This window comes from Oncorhynchus gorbuscha, linkage group LG18 (assembly GCF_021184085.1).
Source record: "Oncorhynchus gorbuscha isolate QuinsamMale2020 ecotype Even-year linkage group LG18, OgorEven_v1.0, whole genome shotgun sequence".
Classification (NCBI taxonomy): Eukaryota; Metazoa; Chordata; class Actinopteri; order Salmoniformes; family Salmonidae; genus Oncorhynchus; species Oncorhynchus gorbuscha.
Window position 1 is genome coordinate 76,796,027 of NC_060190.1, and position 21,004 is coordinate 76,817,030.

General features: G+C 46.9%; 1 protein-coding gene across 9 annotated transcripts in view; it reads left to right on the forward strand.

Annotated features, from left to right (window-relative positions):
* LOC124004047 (dedicator of cytokinesis protein 3-like) overlaps window positions 1–21,004 on the forward strand; it is a 465,878-nt gene that overhangs the window by 33,157 nt on the left and 411,717 nt on the right. The window lies entirely within an intron of this gene.

The window sequence follows — 21,004 nt, forward strand, 5'->3', positions numbered from 1 at the left end:
TATGTTAGCACAGCTGAAAACTGTTGTTCTGACTAAAGAAGCTATAAAACTGGCTTTATAAAACTTTAGACTAGTTCAGTATCTGGTCTTCTTTTGACTGGTTGAGTATCTGGAGCATCAGCAGAAACAAAGCACTTTCTTCTGAAACTCGTTATTCTCGTTATTCTATTCTTGTTCTGAGAAAAGAAGGCTATTCTATGTGAGACATTGGCAAGAAACTGAAGATCTCGTACAACGCTGTGTACTACTCCCGTCACAGAACAGCGCAAACTGGACCTAACCAGAATAGAAAGAGTAGTGGCAGGCCCCGGTGCACAACTGAGCGAGAGGACAAGTACATTAGTGTGTCTTGTTTGAAAAAACAGATGCCTCACAAGTCCTCAAATGGCAGCTTCATTAAATAGTACCCGCAAAACACCCGTCTCAATGTCAACAGTGAAGAGGCGACTCTGGGATGCTGGCCTTTAGGCAGAGTTGCAAAGAAAAAAGCCATATCTCAGGTTGGCCAATAAAAATAAAAGATTAAGATGGGCATAAGAACACAGACATTAGACAGAGGAACTCCCGGAGTCGCTTCTTCACTGTTGCCGTTAAGACTGGTGTTTTGCGGGTGCCTTGTGCTGACTTCAGGCAATGGGCGTGGCAGGATGTGGCAGGATGTGGCAGAATGTGGCAGAATGTGGCAGAATGTGGCAGAATGTGGCAGGATGTGGCAGGATGTGGCAAGATGTGGCAGAATGTGGCAGGATGTGGCAGAATGTGGCAGGATGTGGCAGGATGTGGCAGGATGTGGCAGAATGTGGCAGAATGTGGCAGGATGTGGCAGGATGTGGCAGGATGTGGCAGGATGTGGCAGAATGTGGCAGAATGTGGCAGAATGTGGCAGAATGTGGCAGAATGTGGCAGAATGTGGCAGAATGTGGCAGAATGTGGCAGGATGTGGCAGGATGTGGCAGGATGTGGCAGGATGTGGCAGGATGGGCTCCAGCCCTCAATGGCACCAGTAGACCCGTTAATGAGTGCCACTGGAGCCAGGAGAATCCCACTGGAATCTGAGGAGACTTAATGAGCAGGAACTGGAAAAGCCTCGCTGTGGTTCTCTGAAACACGTAGGTTAATGGGAGTGGTGTTGTGCCGGGACCCAGCCTATAAAGCGCCCGTCCAGTGCTCTAACATCCATGGGAATGGAGAGGGGCTGAGTGGGGATTCACAGCTCGGATGCCAGGGTAGAGTCCATCAAGCTCTCATCGGCCCCAGAGTCGATGAGGTCCAGGGGAGATTTTGACTGGTTTCCCCACAGCATAATGGCTTGAAGCAGAGTACATGTAAGGGAAGGAGAAATGTTCTCCATATGGCCTACCATAATACTCGCTCCTACCAGGGAGCCTGGTCTTTTAATGGACAAGAGAACACAAAATGACCACGAGTCCCGAAATACAGGCAACTCTTAGTGTTCAGCCTGTATAGCCATTCCGCTGGAGACAACCCAGCTCTGCCTAGTTGCATAGGCTCGGGAATCGGTGTCTCGGCTGTCTTCGGCGACTCTCAGGGAACCTCTTTTGGCCTCGCGTTCTCTTGGCAATGGGGCCGTCGGGGACTTACGGGATGCCTCGGGGGTGAGGTGGCATCCTTGGACGGGCAAGTGACATCGAATCTTCTCTCCCTCCGTCATTCCCGTAGTCGCCCATCGATCCTGATGGTCAGGGCGACGAGGGAATCAAGATCCATCTGTAATTTAAGGGCTGCAAGCTCGTCCTTGACCTCCTCCGGAACTCTGTGTAGGAACATGTCGAACAGCACTTCCTGGTTCCAGGCACTCTCAGCTGCCAACGTGCAGAAATCCACCGCATAGTCTGCCACACTGCGGGAGTCCTGCCGACGCTGGAGTAGCTTCCAGGTTCATAGGCTGCCACACTGCGGGAGTCCTGCCGTAGCTCGAGTAGCTTCCAGGTTCATAGTCTGCCACACTGCGGGAGTCCTGCCGTAGCTCGAGTAGCTTCCAGGTTCATAGTCTGCCACTCTGCGGGAGTCCTGCCGAAGCTGGAGTAACTTCCGGGCAGCCTCTCTCCCAGAGAATGCAGCATCAAACACCTTTTTGACCTCTCCCACGAACTCCTCCAGACGGATGCATATGGCCAGCTGTTGCTCCCATAAAGCTGTAGCCCAGGTGAGCGCCCTCCCGGACATCAGCGTGATAAGGTACGCTATCTTCGATCGATCCGAGGGGAAGGAGGAGGGCTGAAACTCAAAGGTGAGGCCACACTCAGCTAGAAATGCCCGACAGGTGCCCTGCTCTGCATTGAAGCATTCTAGGGGCGGTAAGCGGGGATTCCCGGGAAGGCAGAATGACCGGTGAGGCGACGCTGTTAACAGCCGAGTTACTGAGGGGCTGTAAGGTTATCGTCGTAGTAGGCTGCCTCTCAGCCAACCCGCGGAATTGTTCCAGCAAGATGTCCAATGCCTGGTCATGGCCTTCGGCCAAGGTGTGGACCCCTCCATAAGGCCACGAAGCTATTCCTCGTGCCTACCAATGGTGGCTCCCTGAGAGGAGATATTATTATTATTATATATAGGAGATGGCGTTGAGCAGCTGGTCCAAGTCTGCTGGGTCAGTCATGGCCAGTTCGTACTATCAGGTATCAGGTAAGCCCCAAATGCAGACAACGTCTGCAGTGTCTCCAAGCCATAAAAGACAGCAGTTTTTGTTTGTTTGTTGTCCTTTTAGTTTTTCAGGAGGAGGGCAGAAAGAGATATTTACTTTGTCCTTTTAGTTTTTCAGTAGGAGGGCAGAAAGAGATATTTACTTTGTCCTTTTAGTTTTTCAGGAGGAGGGCAGAAAGAGATATTTACTATGTCCTTTTAGTTTTTCAGGAGGAGGGCAGAAAGAGATATTTACTTTGTCCTTTTAGTTTTTCAGGAGGCGGGCAGAAAGAGATATTTACTTTGTCCTTTTAGTTTTTCAGGAGGAGGGCAGAAAGAGATATTTACTTTGTCCTTTTAGTGTTTCAGGAGGAGGGCAGAAAGAGATATTTACTTTGTCCTTTTAGTTTTTCAGGAGGAGGGCAGAAAGAGATATTTACTTTGTCCTTTTAGTTTTTCAGGAGGAGGGCAGAAAGAGATGTTTACTTTGTCCTTTTAGTTTTTCAGGAGGAGGGCAGAAAGAGATATTTACTTTGTCCTTTTAGTTTTTCAGGAGGAGGGCAGAAAGAGATATTTACTTTGTCCTTTTAGTTTTTCAGGAGGGCAGAAAGAGATATTTACTTTGTCCTTTTAGTTTTTCAGGAGGAGGGCAGAAAGAGATATTTACTTTGTCCTTTTAGTTTTTCAGGAGGAGGGCAGAAAGAGATATTTACTTTGTCCTTTTAGTGTTTCAGGAGGAGGGCAGAAAGAGATATTTACTTTGTCCTTTTAGTTTTTCAGGAGGAGGGCAGAAAGAGATATTTACTTTGTCCTTTTAGTTTTTCAGGAGGAGGGCAGAAAGAGATATTTACTTTGTCCTTTTAGTTTTTCAGGAGGAGGGCAGAAAGAGCTATTTACTTTGTCCTTTTAGTGTTTCAGGAGGAGAGCAGAAAGAGCTATTTACTTTGTCCTTTTAGTTTTTCAGGAGGAGAGCAGAAAGAGCTATTTACTTTGTCCTTTTAGTTTTTCAGGAGGAGGGCAGAAAGAGATATTTACTTTGTCCTTTTTGTTTTTCAGGAGGAGAGCAGAAAGAGCTATTTACTTTGTCTTTTTAGTGGCATGTTTTGCTGCCTGTGCAGTATACTGTACCCCTGTCCTCCTCCATCTCTCCCTTAGATAGCACGTCACTGTCATGAACAGGCTGATATGACTGCTGTAGACAGCCTTGCACAAGGAATCTAAGGCTGTGTTTCAAATGGTACCCTATTAATGTTGCACGGTATATTGAAACTTCTGTACTTTATAGCCTCCCCCAAAAAACACTGGTTCGTTCATACTATCATTGTTTTGTTACGTTTGGTACCTCTTTCAAATGCGTCTCACGTAAGAAGATCAAGTGTGTCTGTCAGTCGCAGCCCCTTTTTATAGGGCAAAGTAAAGGCCTGCTCCACTTACTCATACACTGCTAGCTTTGCACTGGGAGTCTGGGCTGCATATTCAGCTCCCCACTCATGCTGCACTGGGAGTCTGGGCTGCATATTCAGCTCCCCACTCATGCTGCACTGGGAGTCTGGGCTGCATATTCAGCTCCCCACTCATGCTGCACTGGGAGTCTGGGCTTCATATTCAGCTCCCCACTCATGCTGCACTGGGAGTCTGGGCTGCATATTCAGCTCCCCACTCATGCTGCACTGGGAGTCTGGGCTTCATATTCAGCTCCCCACTCATGCTGCACTGGGAGTCTGGGCTGCATATTCAGCTCCCCACTCATGCTGCACAGAAGTTAACACACTTGAATGATGCAATGCAGCATGTAGACAAGGTGAGTTCTATCAATATTTTAATCTCTATTTACTCTCAGATTTAAAAACAAAATGCAAATTAGTGTCAAGGTAGATGTAACAGTATAACTTTAGTCCGTCCCCTCGCGCGAACCAGGGACCCTCTGCACACATCAACAACTGACACCCACGAAGCTTTCGTTACCCATCGCTCCACAAAAGCCGCGGCCGTTGCAGAGCAAAGGGGGGAACCACTACGTCAAGATCTCAAAGTGAGTGACGCCGCCGATTGAAATGATATTAGCGCGCACCACCGCTAACTAGCTAGCCATTTCACATCCGTTACATAGACATCATGCAAGCTCCTGCAAGTCATCTCTAGCTGACACCTTTGCTAACGGGTATTGTGTCAGTTTCAAACTTGCACAAGACAGTTCACAGAATTGTCCATTTAAATACATTTTTGCCAATTTATCCATTACTACATTCAGCTAACATTAGATAATTAATCCAGAGATTATTTGCCTTGCTTCAGTAGTCTCGTCCACATCATGGCATTTGTAGTTCTTTATGATAGCCACATTAGCAACTAATTAGCATTAAAACATTTTTTTTGGGGGGGGGGTAAATATAGGCAAATATATTGTCAAAAGTCACTTTGTCCTAGAGAGAGATACATGGTTATTAAAACGTCACTCCAGGGTAAGCCTACATGCAAAAATAGCCCTTATTTTATGTTTTTATAAAATCCCCTATGGGAAAAATGTATGGTGGAAGAACGATTGGAACCATTTCCCTGTTTGACCACTAGGTTTTATGGGTATTATGACTTATACTGTGGGGTTCTATTCTGCTTCGCACAATAAAAAATGTTTTACTGTTTCTTCTATGCAAATGTTGTTGTTCAGTACAGTAAAATTGGGCTCCCAAGTGGCGCAGCTGTCTAAGGTCCTGCATCTCAGTGCTAGAGGTGTCACTACAGACACCTGCTTCAATTCCATCACGGACAAACTGAAATGGTCCACCCACCCAACCTCAGGAGGCTGAAGAAATTTGGCTTGTCACCTAAAACCCTCACAAACTTCTACAGATGCACAATTGAGAGCATACTGTTGGGCTGTATCACTGCCTGGTACGGGCAACTGCACCGCCCACAACCACAGGGCTCTCCAGAGGGTGGTGCGGTCTGCACAACGCATCACCGGGGGCAAACTACCTGCCCTCCAGGACACCTACACCACCCGATGTCACAGGAAGGCCAAAAAGATCATCAAGGACAACAACCACCCGAGCCACAGCCTGTTCACCCCGCTATCATCCAGAAGGCGAGGTCAGTACAGGTGCATCAAAGCTGGGACCGAGAGACTGAAAAACAGCTTCTATCTCAAGGCCATCAGACTGTTAAACTGCCATCACTAACTCAGAGAGGCTGCTGCCCTATATACAGATTTGAAATCATTGGCCACTTTAATAAATGGATCACTAGTGTATATACTGTATTTTATGCCATCATTTGTATCTTGCCTATGCCGCTCTGTCATCGCTCATCCCTATATTTACATGTATATATTCTTATTCCATCCCTTTACACTTGTGTGTATTAGGTAGTTGTTGTGGAATTGTTAGATTACTTGTTAGATATTACTGCACTGTTGGAGCTAGAAGCATTTCGCTACACTCGCATTAACTTCTGCTAACCATGTGTACGTGACCAATAACATTTGATTTGAGGCTGTATGACAACCGGCCTTGTTTAGGAGTCCCTTAGGGTCGGTGCACAGTTGGCCCAGCGTCGTCCGGTTTGGCCTGGTTTGGCCTGGTTAGGCCGTCCTTGTAAATAACAATGTGTTCTTAACTGACTTGCCTAGTTAAATAAAGGTTAAAGAAAGGTTAAAGAAAACATTTTAAATCAGTTAGCAGTTGCCAATAACATAAGTCCTAAAATGGAAGGGTTGTTTGTCATCTGTAGCCCCATGAAATCAGTTAAAACACGGTCATTAACTCACACTCTCCTATTGAATAATAACATGTATTGTGAATTAGATGTGGGCTACATCCTGATTTACCCAGTCTATCAATAAAGATAAAACATTCAAATAGATTCATTGAATTTATGTTGTTTTGTAATTAGATTGGTAAAAACTAAGTCAAATTGATTGAATGATTGTATAAGTGATTCATTAATGCATACATACTGCCTTTAAAAGATAATTGACATAAAAATGTTGAGATGGAAGTCAAAACGATTGATCAGAGCAGTAGCTGAGTTTACCTTTCTGGATCAAGTGGCATTCTGGGCTTAATACACCTTATTTTTGTTGTTGGGGTATCGTTTTGGTTTCGAGTATCGTGATGCTAAACCTGGTATCAGTATCGATGTCAAAAATCTAGTATGGTAACAACACTATTCCCTATATCAGGGGTTCTTCAACTTTTTTAGCCTGGGACCCAAATGAGAAATTCTGTGTTTTCATGGGACCCAAGCTTAGGAAAATATGCAACTATACATAAATATCGGTACATTTCATTGCCCTTATGCCTAAAACAAATGCAATATAGACAAAAACAAGTAACAATGAAATTAAACATAAATATACGTATATATATTAAATATATGTATTAATGTTTATTTCCCCTTATTAAAAACACTCTTACATATCTGTCTAGGTTGGACCTGTTGTTGTGAAAATACAATAAATAATTTGCATTCTGAACTGGAATTAACTGATTGATCACATCACACAGATGAATAACAGAACACACACACACACAGGCTATTTGATAGTGCAACCCTAAGTAACAGTACAGATGAAAAATGATCAGGCCTATTGTACACACTGTAGAAATTATTTACTGTAGAAATTATTGTTGAAAGAGAGTCTAGATTGGAACTGTTGCTGTTAAAATACATATTTTTAATTGTGAACTGGAATAAACTCAGTGATCACATCACACAGATGTAGACCAGAAAACACACAGTCCTAATGAGAGCATGTCTATTCTGGGCTCTGTTTTTGACAGTGTAACACTGAGGTGATGCTCAGCCTTCAAACTGTTTCTGGACTTGTTTTTTAAAGCATGTCAGATTTGAGAACCTTGACTCACATAGATGTGTGGTGCCAAACTGGATCGGAACATCTAGTGCTTTGTCAGTCAGGCAGGCGACCACTTCCTGCTGGGTTTGCCTCAAAAAGCATCTCGCTTCAAACAGTTTAGGCCTGATCATTACTACAGTAAGATATACAGTAGGCCTGATCATTTCTACAGTAAGATATACAGTAGGCCTGATCATTTCTACAGTAAGATATACAGTAGGCCTGATCATTTCTACAGTAAGATATACATTAGGCCTGATCATTTCTACAGTAAGATATACATTAGGCCTGATCATTTCTACAGTAAGATATACAGTAGGCCTGATCATTTCTACAGTAAGATATACATTAGGCCTGATCATTTCTACAGTAAGATATACAGTAGGCCTGATCATTTCTACAGTGAGATATACATTAGGCCTGATCATTTCTACAGTAAGATATACAGTAGGCCTGATCATTTCTACAGTGAGATGTACAGTAGGCCTGATCATTTCTACAGTAAGATGTACAGTAGGCCTGATCATTTCTACAGTAAGATGTACAGTAGGCCTGATCATTTCTACAGTAAGATGTACAGTAGGCCTGAATCATTTCTACAGTAAGATGTACAGTAGGCCTGATCATTTCTACAGTAAGATGTACAGTAGGCCTGATCATTTCTACAGTAAGATATACATTAGGCCTGATCATTTCTACAGTAAGATATACATTAGGCCTGATCATTTCTACAGTAAGATATACAGTAGGCCTGATCATTTCTACAGTAAGATATACATTAGGCCTGATCATTTCTACAGTAAGATATACATTAGGCCTGATCATTTCTACAGTAAGATATACAGTAGGCCTGATCATTTCTACAGTGAGATGTACAGTAGGCCTGATCATTTCTACAGTAAGATGTACAGTAGGCCTGATCATTTCTACAGTAAGATGTACAGTAGGCCTGATCATTTCTACAGTAAGATATACATTAGGCCTGATCATTTCTACAGTAAGATATACATTAGGCCTGATCATTTCTACAGTAAGATATACAGTAGGCCTGATCATTTCTACAGTAAGATATACATTAGGCCTGATCATTTCTACAGTAAGATATACATTAGGCCTGATCATTTCTACAGTAAGATATACAGTAGGCCTGATCATTTCTACAGTGAGATGTACAGTAGGCCTGATCATTTCTACAGTAAGATGTACAGTAGGCCTGATCATTTCTACAGTAAGATGTACAGTAGGCCTGATCATTTCTACAGTGAGATGTACAGTAGGCCTGATCATTTCTACAGTAAGATGTACAGTAGGCCTGATCATTTCTACAGTGAGATGTACAGTAAGCCTGATCATTTCTACAGTAAGATATACAGTAGGCCTGATAATTTCTACAGTGAGATATACAGTAGGCCTGATCATTTCTACAGTAAGATGTACAGTAGGCCTGGTCATTGTTCATCTTCATCTGTACTGTTACTTAGGGTTGCATCAGTAGCTAGCTGGCTTTAGTGTTTCCTGGACCCTGTTTCCTGAAGCCCTGTTTCCTGAAGCACTGTTTCCTGAAGCACTGTTTCCTGAAGCACTGTTTCCTGAAGCACTGTTTCCTGAAGCACTGTTTCCTGAAGCACTGTTTCCTGAAGCCCTGTTTCCTGAAGCACTGTTTCCTGAAGCACTGTTTCCTGAAGCACTGTTTCCTGAAGCACTGTTTCCTGAAGCCCTGTTTCCTGAAGCCCTGTTTCCTGAAGCACTGTTTCCTGAAGCCCTGGTTCCTGAAACCCTGTTTCCTGAAGCCCTGTTTCCTGAAGCACTGTTTCCTGAAGCACTGTTTCCTGAAGCACTGTTTCCTGAAGCACTGTTTCCTGAAGCCCTGTTTCCTGAAGCACTGTTTCCTGAAGCCCTGTTTCCTGAAGCCCTGTTTCCTGAAGCCCTGTTTCCTGAAGCACTGTTTCCTGAAGCCCTGTTTCCTGAAGCACTGTTTCCTGAAGCACTGTTTCCTGAAAACCTGTTTCCTGAAGCACTGTTTCCTGAAGCCCTGTTTCCTAAAGCCCTGTTTCCTGAAGTAGTCAGTTTGGTCAGGGCGTTTTTATAAATTAGTTCGTTATGCGAGTAACCGTAAGCAGCTACGGGGGGTCCAATACTGCTGAGTCGGCTCAATCAGCCTTTCTCATGACCACACATACATTCCTACTGCAGACAGGGTGACTCCAAATGTATGTGCGCCACTTACGATAGCAGGTGCATACAGGCGGGAGTGTAGGCTGTTCGGACGTTACCCACTTCTCTAATTGTGCCCTCTACTGTCTGGCATGAGGCCTGTTTTTACTGAGTTAGTCACTCTCATCCAGAGCCACTTATAGGACCATCTCAGGGATTTGAACCACAAACCTTTCAGTTACTGGTCCAACAGTCTTAACGGCTGGGCTTCCTATCACCCCGTACTGTAAGCTTTCACTGTATTCCTCTGTCTAATCTGTGAATGTGTGAAGAGTGAGGCGTGTGTATTTGTGTGTGTGTGTGTGTGTGTGTGTGTGTGTGTGTGTGTGTGTGTGTGTGTGTGTGTGTGTGTGTGTGTGTGTGTGTGTGTGTGTGTGTGAAGACTGTCTGCCTCAGGAGATTTGATCCAACACCTCTGTTCTCTTTCACACTAACTCACCAACACCTCCCTTTCTCCCTCTACCTCTCTTCCCACTTCACCTTCTTCTTCCTTCCCCTCTTCCTCTCTTCCTCTTTTGCACTTCCTCTTCCTCTTCCTCCATCTTTGTCTCTCTCTCTCTCTCTCTCTCTCTCTCTCTCTCTCTCTCTCTCTCTCTCTCTCTCTCTCTCTCTCTCTCTCTCTCTCTCTCTCTCTCTCTCTCTCTCTCTCTCTGTCTCTCTCTGTATCTCTCTCTCTGTCTCTTTCTCTTTCTCTGCTCTCTCTCTCTCTCTGCTGTCTCTCTCTCTCTCTCTGTCTCTCTCTCTCTCTCTCTCTCTCTCTCTCTCTCTCTCTCTCTCTCTCTCTCTCTCTCTCTCTCTTTCTCTCTCTTTCTCCTTGTCCAGTGTCCAGTTAACACCAAATATCAGAGAACTATAAAATCCCTCTATTGCTACGACAAACCCGAACCCCATCCCTCTTCGGAAAACCATGAAGAGGCAGCACAGATGTGTTTTTAGAAGAAAAGCAATCTCATACAGACAGCAACATATTGTCTGCCATTTTGTTTTGGTGTTAAACAACGCTTAGAGATTATACAGTGAAGATGTGGTAGTCTGTTCTATACTTGACTGCCTTTCAGATCATATGTGGTAGTTCTGTAATAAGATCCTTTTCAGATCAGATGTCTTGATCACGGTAAAGCTTTACAGTATCATTGGCTTTGCGTTGCAACATTAAAGAGATATTCGTAGATTTTTATGATCGTCATCTTGTCATTATTACCCTCTCTGACATCCAACAGCTTTCTTATGACAAAAGTGTCAAATGCTCTAATTGGGAAAATGAAGAGAGTGTGATAACACATGCTCTACCACTAACCTGGACCGTCTAACGGGACACGGTTCAGTATTGTACAGCGTGTGTCTGATTGCAGTGGCCCTCCTTCATTCCTGGGGCGGCAGGGTAGCCTAGTGGTTAGAGTGTTGGACTAGTAACCGAAAGGTTGCAAGTTCAAATCCCCGAGCTGACAAGGTGCAAATCTGTCGTTCTGCCCCTGAACAGGCAGTTAACCCACTGTTCCTTGGCCGTCATTGAAAATAAGAATTAGTTCTCAACTGACTTGCCTAGTTAAATAAAGGTAAAATAATAAAACATTCCTAGAGGTAGTTTGTTACATCCATTTATGCGTACACAAACTTTGTCTTGTATAGATCCTGTCTGCTGGCTTTGTGAAAGTACAGACTGTCTAGATGCACTGAGGTAGAAGGCCATACCGTTTTGTTCCATTCATGCATACGTACAGTCTGTCTGCCGGTCACTGTTAACAGCCTGTGGGCCTCTGGGGTCCTGGCGTTGGGGAACAGGGCTGCGACAGATCGTCTCCATCCCTCCCTGCACGCCCGCCCCCCCGTGCCTATATGCCTGGTCTCCCTGCCTGCCAGCTTTCCTCTCTGTGTGCCTGGGCCGTGTTGGCACATGGGGACGTCCTGTCAGTTTTGGGTGACAGACTGGGACGCTTCCTGACATCACCAACCTGCCAAGTGTGACAGCACTGCAAGGCAGCAGGACATGGATGGTCCCTAACTCCTGAACCCTAACCCCTGACCTCTAGCTGTGTGGTTTGGTGGATGTTGACAGTGCTAGGTTGAATTAGATTAGAATAAAAACCTTTAATTGTTTGTATTATTATTATTATTACTTCTAAAATAATTGCAAAAAATTAATTGTTATTTTTTATGTCCATATGAAGCTGTTTGCTGGCGTCACGTGATCCATCAACCTTAGTTGATAGAGATTAGTCCTGATTAAGCCTCTGTAGCGGTGGCTTAATCTGCAGCTCTACTTCCTCTGTCTGAACCGGCTTTAGTGTCAGACCATCTGGTACCTTAATGCTACTCTACCCTACTGCTGTATACTACTGCTGTATGCTACTGCTGTATACTACTACTGTATACTACTGCTGTATGCTACTGCTGTATGCTACTGCTGTATACTACTGCTGTATACTACTGCTGTATGCTACTGCTGTATGCTACTGCTGTATACTACTGCTGTATACTACTGCTGCTACTGCTGTATACTACTGCTGTATACTACTGCTGTATACTACTGCTGTACCCTACTGCTGTATACTACTGCTGTACCCTACTGCTGTATGCTACTGCTGTATACTACTGCTGCTAATGTGTATACGCTGCTGTAACTATGCTACTGCTGTATACTACTGCTGTATACTAGCTGGCTGATCTACCCTACTGCTGTATACTACTGCTGTATACTCACTGCTGTAGTTCTACTTATACTGCTGTATACTACTGCTGTATGAAAATACTGCTGATTTTTATGCTACTGCTGTATGCTACTGCTGCTATACTACTGCTGTATACTACTGCTGTATACTACTGCTGTATACTACTGCTAACCCCAAATCTAATGCTGTCACTTTACTACTGCACCACTACTGACATTTGTATTTTTGCTACTGCTGTTATTCTACTGCTGTATGCTACTGCTGTAATGCTACTGCTGTATACTACTGCTGTATACTACTGATCTACAATATTAAAATGGTTGGATATCCCTGCACTTGCTACTGCTGATCTTATACTACTGCTGTATACTACTGCTGTATACTACTGCTGTATACTACTGCTGTATACTACTGCTGTATGCTACTGCTGATATGCTACTGCTGTATACTACTGCTGTATGCTACTGCTGTATACTACTGCTGTAACTGCTACTGCTGTATGCTACTGCTGTATACTACTGCTGTATGCTACTGCTGTATACTACTGCTGAGGATAACTGGCCCTACTGCAGAGGATACTACTGCTGATACTGGGCCCTACTGCTGTATGCTACTGCTGTATACTACTGCTGTATACTGCAGAGGATACTGGGCGCTATACTACTGCGCCTGAGGATATACTACTGCTGTATACTACTGCGCTATACTACTGCTGTACCCTACTGCTGTACACTACTGCTGTATACTACTGGTGTATACTACTGCTGTACACTACTGCTGTATACTACTGCTGTACACTACTGCTGTATACTACTGCTGTATACTACTGCTGTATACTACTGCTGTACCCTACTGGTGTATACTACTGCTGTATACTACTGGTGTATACTACTGCTGTACACTACTGCTGTATACTACTGCTGTATACTACTGCTGTATACTACTACTGTATACTACTGCACAACCCTACTGCTGTATACTACTGCTGTATACTACTGCTGTACACTACTGCTGTATACTACTGCTGTATACTACTGCTGTATACTACTGCTGTACACTACTGCTGTACACTACTGCTGTATACTACTGCTGTATACTACTGCTGTAACTAAAGGCAGAGGATAACTGGGCCCTAACTCAAGGCTGAGGATAACTGGGCCCTAACTAAAGGCTGAGGATAACTGGGCCCTAACTAAAGGCCTTACCTGAGAATGCTTGTTGACCTGAGAATTACCTGAGAATGCTTGTTGACCTGAGAATTACCTGAGAATGCTTGTTGACCTGAGAATTACCTGAGAATGCTTGTTGACCTGAGAATTACCTGAGAATGGTTGTTGACCTGAGAATTACCTGAGAATGCTTGTTGACCTGAGAATTACCTGAGAATGGTTGTTGACCTGAGTATGCTTGTTGACCTGAGAATGGTTGTTGACCTGAGAATGCTTGTTGACCTGAGTATGGTTGTTGACCTGAGAATTACCTGAGAATGGTTGTTGACCTGAGAATGCTTGTTGACCTGAGTATGGTTGTTGACCTGAGAATTACCTGAGAATGCTTGTTGACCTGAGAATTACCTGAGAATGGATGGCATGACAACGGGCCTCAGGATCTCTTCACAGTATTTCTGTGCATTCAAATGACCATCGTTAAAATGCAGTTGTTTCCGTTGTGCGTAGCTTATGCCTGCCCACACCATAACCCCACCACCATCACCATGGGACTGGGATTCGTGGTTCTCATCCTGACATCAGCCATCTGTCCAGTACATTTCAAACTAAAGGTTGAGGATTGGTGGTTACACGTGGTCTGTGGTTGAGGAGGTCCTGGGCTGGTGTGGTTACACGTGGTCTGTGGTTGAGGAGGTCCTGGGCTGGCGTGGTTACACGTGGTCTGTGGTTGAGGAGGTCCTGGGCTGGCGTGGTTACACTGTGGTGGTCTGTGGTTGAGGAGGTCCTGGGCTGGTGGTTGAGGAGGTCCTGGGCTGGCGTGGTTACACGTGGGTCTGTGGTTGAGGAGGTCCTGGGCTGGCGTGGTTACACGTGGTCTGTGGTTGAGGAGGTCCTGGGCTGGCGTGGTTACACGTGGTCTGTGGTTGAGGAGGTCCTGGGCTGGCGTGGTTACACGTGGTCTGTGGTTGAGGAGGTCCTGGGCTGGCGTGGTTACACGTGGTCTGTGGTTGAGGAGGTCCTGTGGCTGAGGAGGTCCGTGGTTACACGTGGTCTGTGGTTGAGGAGGTCCTGGGCTGGCGTGGTTACACGTGGTCTGTGGTTGAGGAGGTCCTGCTGGCTGGTCTGTGGTTGAGGAGGTCCTGGGCTGGCGTGGTTACACGTGGTCTGCGGCCAGTTGGATGTACTGCCACATTTAAAAAAATGATGTTGGACACAGCTTATGGTAGAGAAATTAACATTCAATTCCCTGGCAACAGCTCTGGTGGACATTCCCGCAGTCAACATGCCAATTGCACATTCCTTCAAAACATGAGACATCTGTAGCATTGTGTTGTGTGACAAAATGGCACATTTTAGAGTGGCCTTTTATTGTACCCAGCACATGGGCGCACCTGTCAGGCTGCTGGCTCTACCTATCTAAAGATGCTGTTATATGCTGTGTCAGAGAGAGAGAGAGAGAGAGAGAGAGAGAGAGAGAGAGAGAGAGAGAGAGAGAGAGAGAGAGAGAGAGAGAGAGAGAGAGAGAGAGAGAGAGAGAGAGAGAGAGAGAGAGAGAGAGAGAGAGAGAGAGAGGAATGATGAGAGCTGAGTGTCGGGGGCAGGATGAGAAGGGGAGGGAAAGGGAGGAAGAGCCCACAGCAGGCGTGTGTGTGTTTGTGAGGCCGTCTCACCCCCAGCCTCTGCAGATAAGTGCAAGTGACCTCATTAAGAGATCCCCTGGCAAAGCTGGAGTGTGTGTGTGGTGTGGTGGGTGTGGTGGGGGTGGTGTGGTGTGGTGTGTGTGTGTGTGTGTGTGCTCAGAGAGCCCAGAGCTCCAGCAGATCAGGCTGACAGATTGCAGGCAGAGAGCTTTTCAACCATGCCACAGAGCTAGGCTGGGCTTCCCACTCCACTCCTCTCCACACTGTTTGTGTGTGTGACAGAGAAAGAGATGAAAGGATGGAGAGATTAGAGATGGTGACAGAGAAAGAGAAGTAAGACAGACAGAGGGAAAAATGTGTTTCTTCTCTCGAGGACTTGTTTTGTCTATTTTTATAGGACTTGTTATATGTGGGTTGACCCTGTAAAAACAACACCTGGTTCCCATGATGCAGCTTGTTACCCTGGGGTAAATGAGTAAGAGAGAGAGAGAGAGAGAGAGAGAGAGAGAGAGAGAGAGAGAGAGAGAGAGAGAGAGAGAGAGAGAGAGAGAGAGAGAGAGAGAGAGAGAGAGAGAGAGAGAGAGAGAGAGAGAGAGAGAGAGAGAGAGAGAGAGAGAGAGAGAGAGAGAGAGAGAGAGAGAGAGAGGGGGGGGGGAGAGGGAGAGGGGTTGGCTGGATGGATGGATGGAGGATTTGTAACTTCCTTAAGGCCTTCCCACACTGTAGGTTGGATTCAGTCTTGTACCATCAAATCAAAATGTCATTGTCACATGCTTTGTAAACAACATGTGTTGACTAATAGTAAAATGCTTACCTACTTGGCTAACAATGCAGAATACATTTTTTGAGAGTCCAGTGTGTTGGGTAGAGTCCAGTGTGTGGGTAGAGTCCAGTGTGTTGGGTAGAGTCCAGTGTGTTGGGTAGAGTCCAGTGTGTGGGTAGAGTCCAGTGTGTTGGGTAGAGTCCAGTGTGTAGATAGAGTCCAGTGTGTGGGTAGAGTCCAGTGTGTTGGGTAGAGTCCAGTGTGTGGGTAGAGTCCAGTGTGTTGGGTAGAGTCCAGTGTGTAGATAGAGTCCAGTGTGTAGGTAGAGTCCAGTGTGTTGGGTAGAGTCCAGTGTGTTGGGTAGAGTCCAGTGTGTTGGGTAGAGTCCAGTGTGTTGGGTAGAGTCCAGTGTGTGGGTAGAGTCCAGTGTGTTGGGTAGAGTCCAGTGTGTTGGGTAGAGTCCAGTGTGTTGGGTAGAGTCCAGTGTGTTGGGTAGAGTCCAGTGTGTTGGGTAGAGTCCAGTGTGTTGGGTAGAGTCCAGTGTGTTGGGTAGAGTCCAGTGTGTTGGGTAGAGGTAGAGTCCAGTGTGTTGGGTAGAGTCCAGTGTGTTGGGTAGAGTCCAGTGTGTTGGGTAGAGTCCAGTGTGTTGGGTAGAGTCCAGTGTGTGGGTAGAGTCCAGTGTGTGGGTAGAGTCCAGTGTGTTGGGTAGAGTCCAGTGTGTTGGGTAGAGTCCAGTGTGTTGGGTAGAGTCCAGTGTGTTGGGTAGAGTCCAGTGTGTTGGGTAGAGTCCAGTGTGTTGGGTAGAGTCCAGTGTGTTGGGTAGAGTCCAGTGTGTTGGGTAGAGTCCAGTGTGTGTGGGTAGAGTCCAGTGTGTTGGGTAGAGTCCAGTGTGTTGGGTAGAGTCCAGTGTGTGGGTAGAGTCCAGTGTGTGGGTAGAGTCCAGTGTGTGGGTAGAGTCCAGTGTGTGTTTAGAGTCCAGTGTGTACAGTGTGTGTGGGTAGAGTCCAGTGTGTACGGTAGAGTCCAGTGTGTGTGGGTAGAGTCCAGTGTGTTGGGTAGAGTCCAGTGTGTTGGGTAGAGTCCCAGTGTCCAGTGTGGGTAGAGTCCAGTGTGTTGGGTAGAGTCCAGTGTGTGGGTAGAGTCCAGTGTGTGGGTAGAGTCCAGTGTGTGGGTAGAGTCCAGTGTGTGGGTAGAGTCCAGTGTGTGGGTAGAGTCCAGTGTGTGGGTAGAGTCCAGTGTGTGGGTAGAGTCCAGTGTGTGGGTAGAGTCCAGTGTGTGGGTAGAGTCCAGTGTGTGGGTAGAGTCCAGTGTGTAGGTAGAGTCCAGTGTGTGGGTAGAGTCCAGTGTGTTGGGTAGAGTCCAGTGTGTTGGGTAGAGTCCAGTGTGTTGGGTAGAGTCCAGTGTGTTGGGTAGAGTCCAGTGTGTTGGGTAGAGTCCAGTGTGTTGGGTAGAGTCCAGTGTGTTGGGTAGAGTCCAGTGTGGGTAGAGTCCAGTGTGTTGGGTAGAGTCCAGTGTGTGTAGAGTCCAGTGTGTTGGGTAGAGTCCAGTGTGTTGGGTAGAGTCCAGTGTGTGGGTAGAGTCCAGTGTGTTGGGTAGAGTCCAGTCCAGTGTGTGGGTAGAGTCCAGTGTGTGGGTAGAGTCCAGTGTGTTGGGTAGAGTCCAGTGTGTTGGGTAGAGTCCAGTGTGTGGGTAGAGTGTGTGTGGGTAGAGTCCAGTGTGTTGGGTAGAGTCCAGTGTGTTGGGTAGAGTCCAGTGTGTTGGGTAGAGTCCAGTGTGTTGGGTAGAGTCCAGTGTGTTGGGTAGAGTCCAGTGTGAGAGGTAGAGTCCAGTGTGTTGGGTAGAGTCCAGTGTGTTGGGTAGAGTCCAGTGTGTGGGTAGAGTCCAGTGTGTGGGTAGAGTCCAGTGTGTTGGGTAGAGTCCATTGTGTGGGTAGAGTCCAGTGTGTGTTTAGAGTCCAGTGTGTGGGTAGAGTCCATTGTGTGGGTAGAGTCCAGTGTGTGTTTAGAGTCCAGTGTGTGGGTAGAGTCCAGTGTGTGTGGGTAGAGTCCAGTGTGTGTGGGTAGAGTCCAGTGTGTGTGGGTAGAGTCCAGTGTGTGTGGGTAGAGTCCAGTGTGTGTGGGTAGAGTCCAGTGTGTGGGTAGAGTCCAGTGTGTGGGTAGAGTCCAGTGTGTGGGTAGAGTCCAGTGTGTGGGTAGAGTCCAGTGTGTGGGTAGAGTCCAGTGTGTGGGTAGAGTCCAGTGTGTGGGTAGAGTCCAGTGTGTGGGTAGAGTCCAGTGTGTTGGGTAGAGTCCAGTTTGTTGGGTAGAGTCCAGTGTGTTGGGTAGAGTCCAGTGTGTGTGGGTAGAGTCCAGTGTGTGTGGGTAGAGTCCAGTGTGTTGGGTAGAGTCCATTGTGTTGGGTAGAGTCCATTGTGTTGGGTAGAGTCCATTGTGTGGGTAGAGTCCAGTGTGTGTTTAGAGTCCAGTGTGTGTGGGTAGAGTCCAGTGTGTGGGTAGAGTCCAGTGTGTGGGTAGAGTCCAGTGTGTGTGGGTAGAGTCCAGTGTGTGTGGGTAGAGTCCAGTGTGTGTGGGTAGAGTCCAGTGTGTGTGGGTAGAGTCCATTGTGTGGGTAGAGTCCATTGTGTGGGTAGAGTCCATTGTGTGGGTAGAGTCCAGTGTGTGTTTAGAGTCCAGTGTGTGTTTAGAGTCCAGTGTGTGGGTAGAGTCCAGTGTGTGGGTAGAGTCCAGTGTGTGGGTAGAGTCCAGTGTGTTGGGTAGAGTCCAGTGTGTTGGGTAGAGTCCAGTGTGTTGTTTAGAGTCCAGTGTGTGTTTAGAGTCCAGTGTGTACATAGAGTCCAGTGTGTACGGTAGAGTCCAGTGTGTTGGGTAGAGTCCAGTGTGTTGGGTAGAGTCCAGTGTGTTGGGTAGAGTCCAGTGTGTACGTAGAGTCCAGTGTGTGGGTAGTGTCCAGTAGAGTCCAGTGTGTTGGGTAGAGTCCATTGTGTGGGTAGAGTCAAGTGTGGTTTAGAGTCCAGTGTGTTGGGTAGAGTCCAGTGTGTGCGTAGAGTCCAGTGTGTGGGTAGTGTCCAGTGTGCGGGTAGAGTCCAGTGTGCGGGTAGAGTCCATTGTGTGGGTAGAGTCCAGTGTGTGTTTAGAGTCCAGTGTGTGTGGGTAGAGTCCAGTGTGTGGGTAGAGTCCAGTGTGTGGGTAGAGTCCAGTGTGTGGGGGTAGAGTCCATTGTGTGGGTAGAGTCCAGTGTGTGTTTAGAGTCCAGTGTGTTGGGTAGAGTCCAGTGTGTAGGGTAGAGTCCAGTGTGTTGGGTAGAGTCCAGTGTGTTGGGTAGAGTCCAGTGTGTGGGTAGAGTCCAGTGTGTGTGGGTAGAGTCCAGTGTGTTGGGTAGAGTCCAGTGTGTGGGTAGAGTCCAGTGTGTGGGTAGAGTCCAGTGTGTGGGTAGAGTCCAGTGTGTGGGTAGAGTCCAGTGTGTTGGGTAGAGTCCAGTGTGTGTGGGTAGAGTCCAGTGTGTGGGTACATAGAGTCCAGTGTGTGGGTAGAGTCCAGTGTGTGGGTAGAGTCCAGTGTGTGGGTAGAGTCCAGTGTGTTGGGTAGAGTCCAGTGTGTGTGGGTAGAGTCCAGTGTGTACATAGAGTCCAGTGTGTGGGTAGAGTCCAGTGTGTACATAGAGTCCAGTGTGTTGGGTAGAGTCCATTGTGTTGGGTAGAGTCCAGTGTGTTGGGTAGAGTCCAGTGTGTAGATAGAGTCCAGTGTGTTGGGTAGAGTCCAGTGTGTTGGGTAGAGTCCAGTGTGTACATAGAGTCCAGTGTGTGGGTAGAGTCCAGTGTGTACGTAGAGTCCAGTGTGTTGGGTAGAGTCCAGTGTGTAGATAGAGTCCAGTGTGTAGATAGAGTCCAGTGTGTTGGGTAGAGTCCAGTGTGTTGGGTAGAGTCCAGTGTGTTGGGTAGAGTCCAGTGTGTTGGGTAGAGTCCAGTGTGTTGGGTAGAGTCCAGTGTGTTGGGTAGAGTCCAGTGTGTTGGGTAGAGTCCAGTGTGTGTGGGTAGAGTCCAGTGTGTTGGGTAGAGTCCAGTGTGTTGGGTAGAGTCCAGTGTGTGAGGTATAGTCCAGTGTGTGGGTAGAGTCCAGTGTGTTGGGTAGAGTCCAGTGTGTACATAGAGTCCAGTGTGTGGGTAGAGTCCAGTGTGTTGGGTAGAGTCCAGTGTGTTGGGTAGAGTCCAGTGTGTTGGGTAGAGTCCAGTGTGTTGGGTAGAGTCCAGTGTGTTGGGTAGAGTCCAGTGTGTTGGGTAGAGTCCAGTGTGTGGGTAGAGTCCAGTGTGTTGGGTAGAGTCCATTGTGTGGGTAGAGTCCAGTGTGTGTTTAGAGTCCAGTGTGTGTTTAGAGTCCAGTGTGTGGGTAGAGTCCAGTGTGTGTTTAGAGTCCAGTGTGTGTTTAGAGTCCAGTGTGTGTTTAGAGTCCAGTGTGTGGGTAGAGTCCAGTGTGTTGGGTAGAGTCCAGTGTGTTGGGTAGAGTCCAGTGTGTTGGGTAGAGTCCAGTGTGTTGGGTAGAGTCCAGTGTGTGTGGGTAGAGTCCAGTGTGTGTGGGTAGAGTCCAGTGTGTGTGGGTAGAGTCCAGTGTGTGTGGGTAGAGTCCAGTGTGTGTGGGTAGAGTCCAGTGTGTGTGGGTAGAGTCCAGTGTGTGGGTAGAGTCCAGTGTGTGGGTAGAGTCCAGTGTGTTGGTAGAGTCCAGTGTGTTGGTAGAGTCCAGTGTGTTGGGTAGAGTCCAGTGTGTTGGGTAGAGTCCAGTGTGTTGGGTAGAGTCCAGTGTGTTGGGTAGAGTCCAGTGTGTTGGGTAGAGTCCAGTGTGTGGGTAGAGTCCATTGTGTGGGTAGAGTCCATTGTGCGTTTAGAGTCCAGTGTGTGTGGGTAGAGTCCAGTATGTGTGGGTAGAGTCCAGTGTGTGGGTAGAGTCCAGTGTGTGTGGGTAGAGTCCAGTGTGTGTGGGTAGAGTCCATTGTGTGTGGGTAGAGTCCAGTGTGTGTGGGTAGAGTCCAGTGTGTGGGTAGAGTCCAGTGTGTGGGTAGAGTCC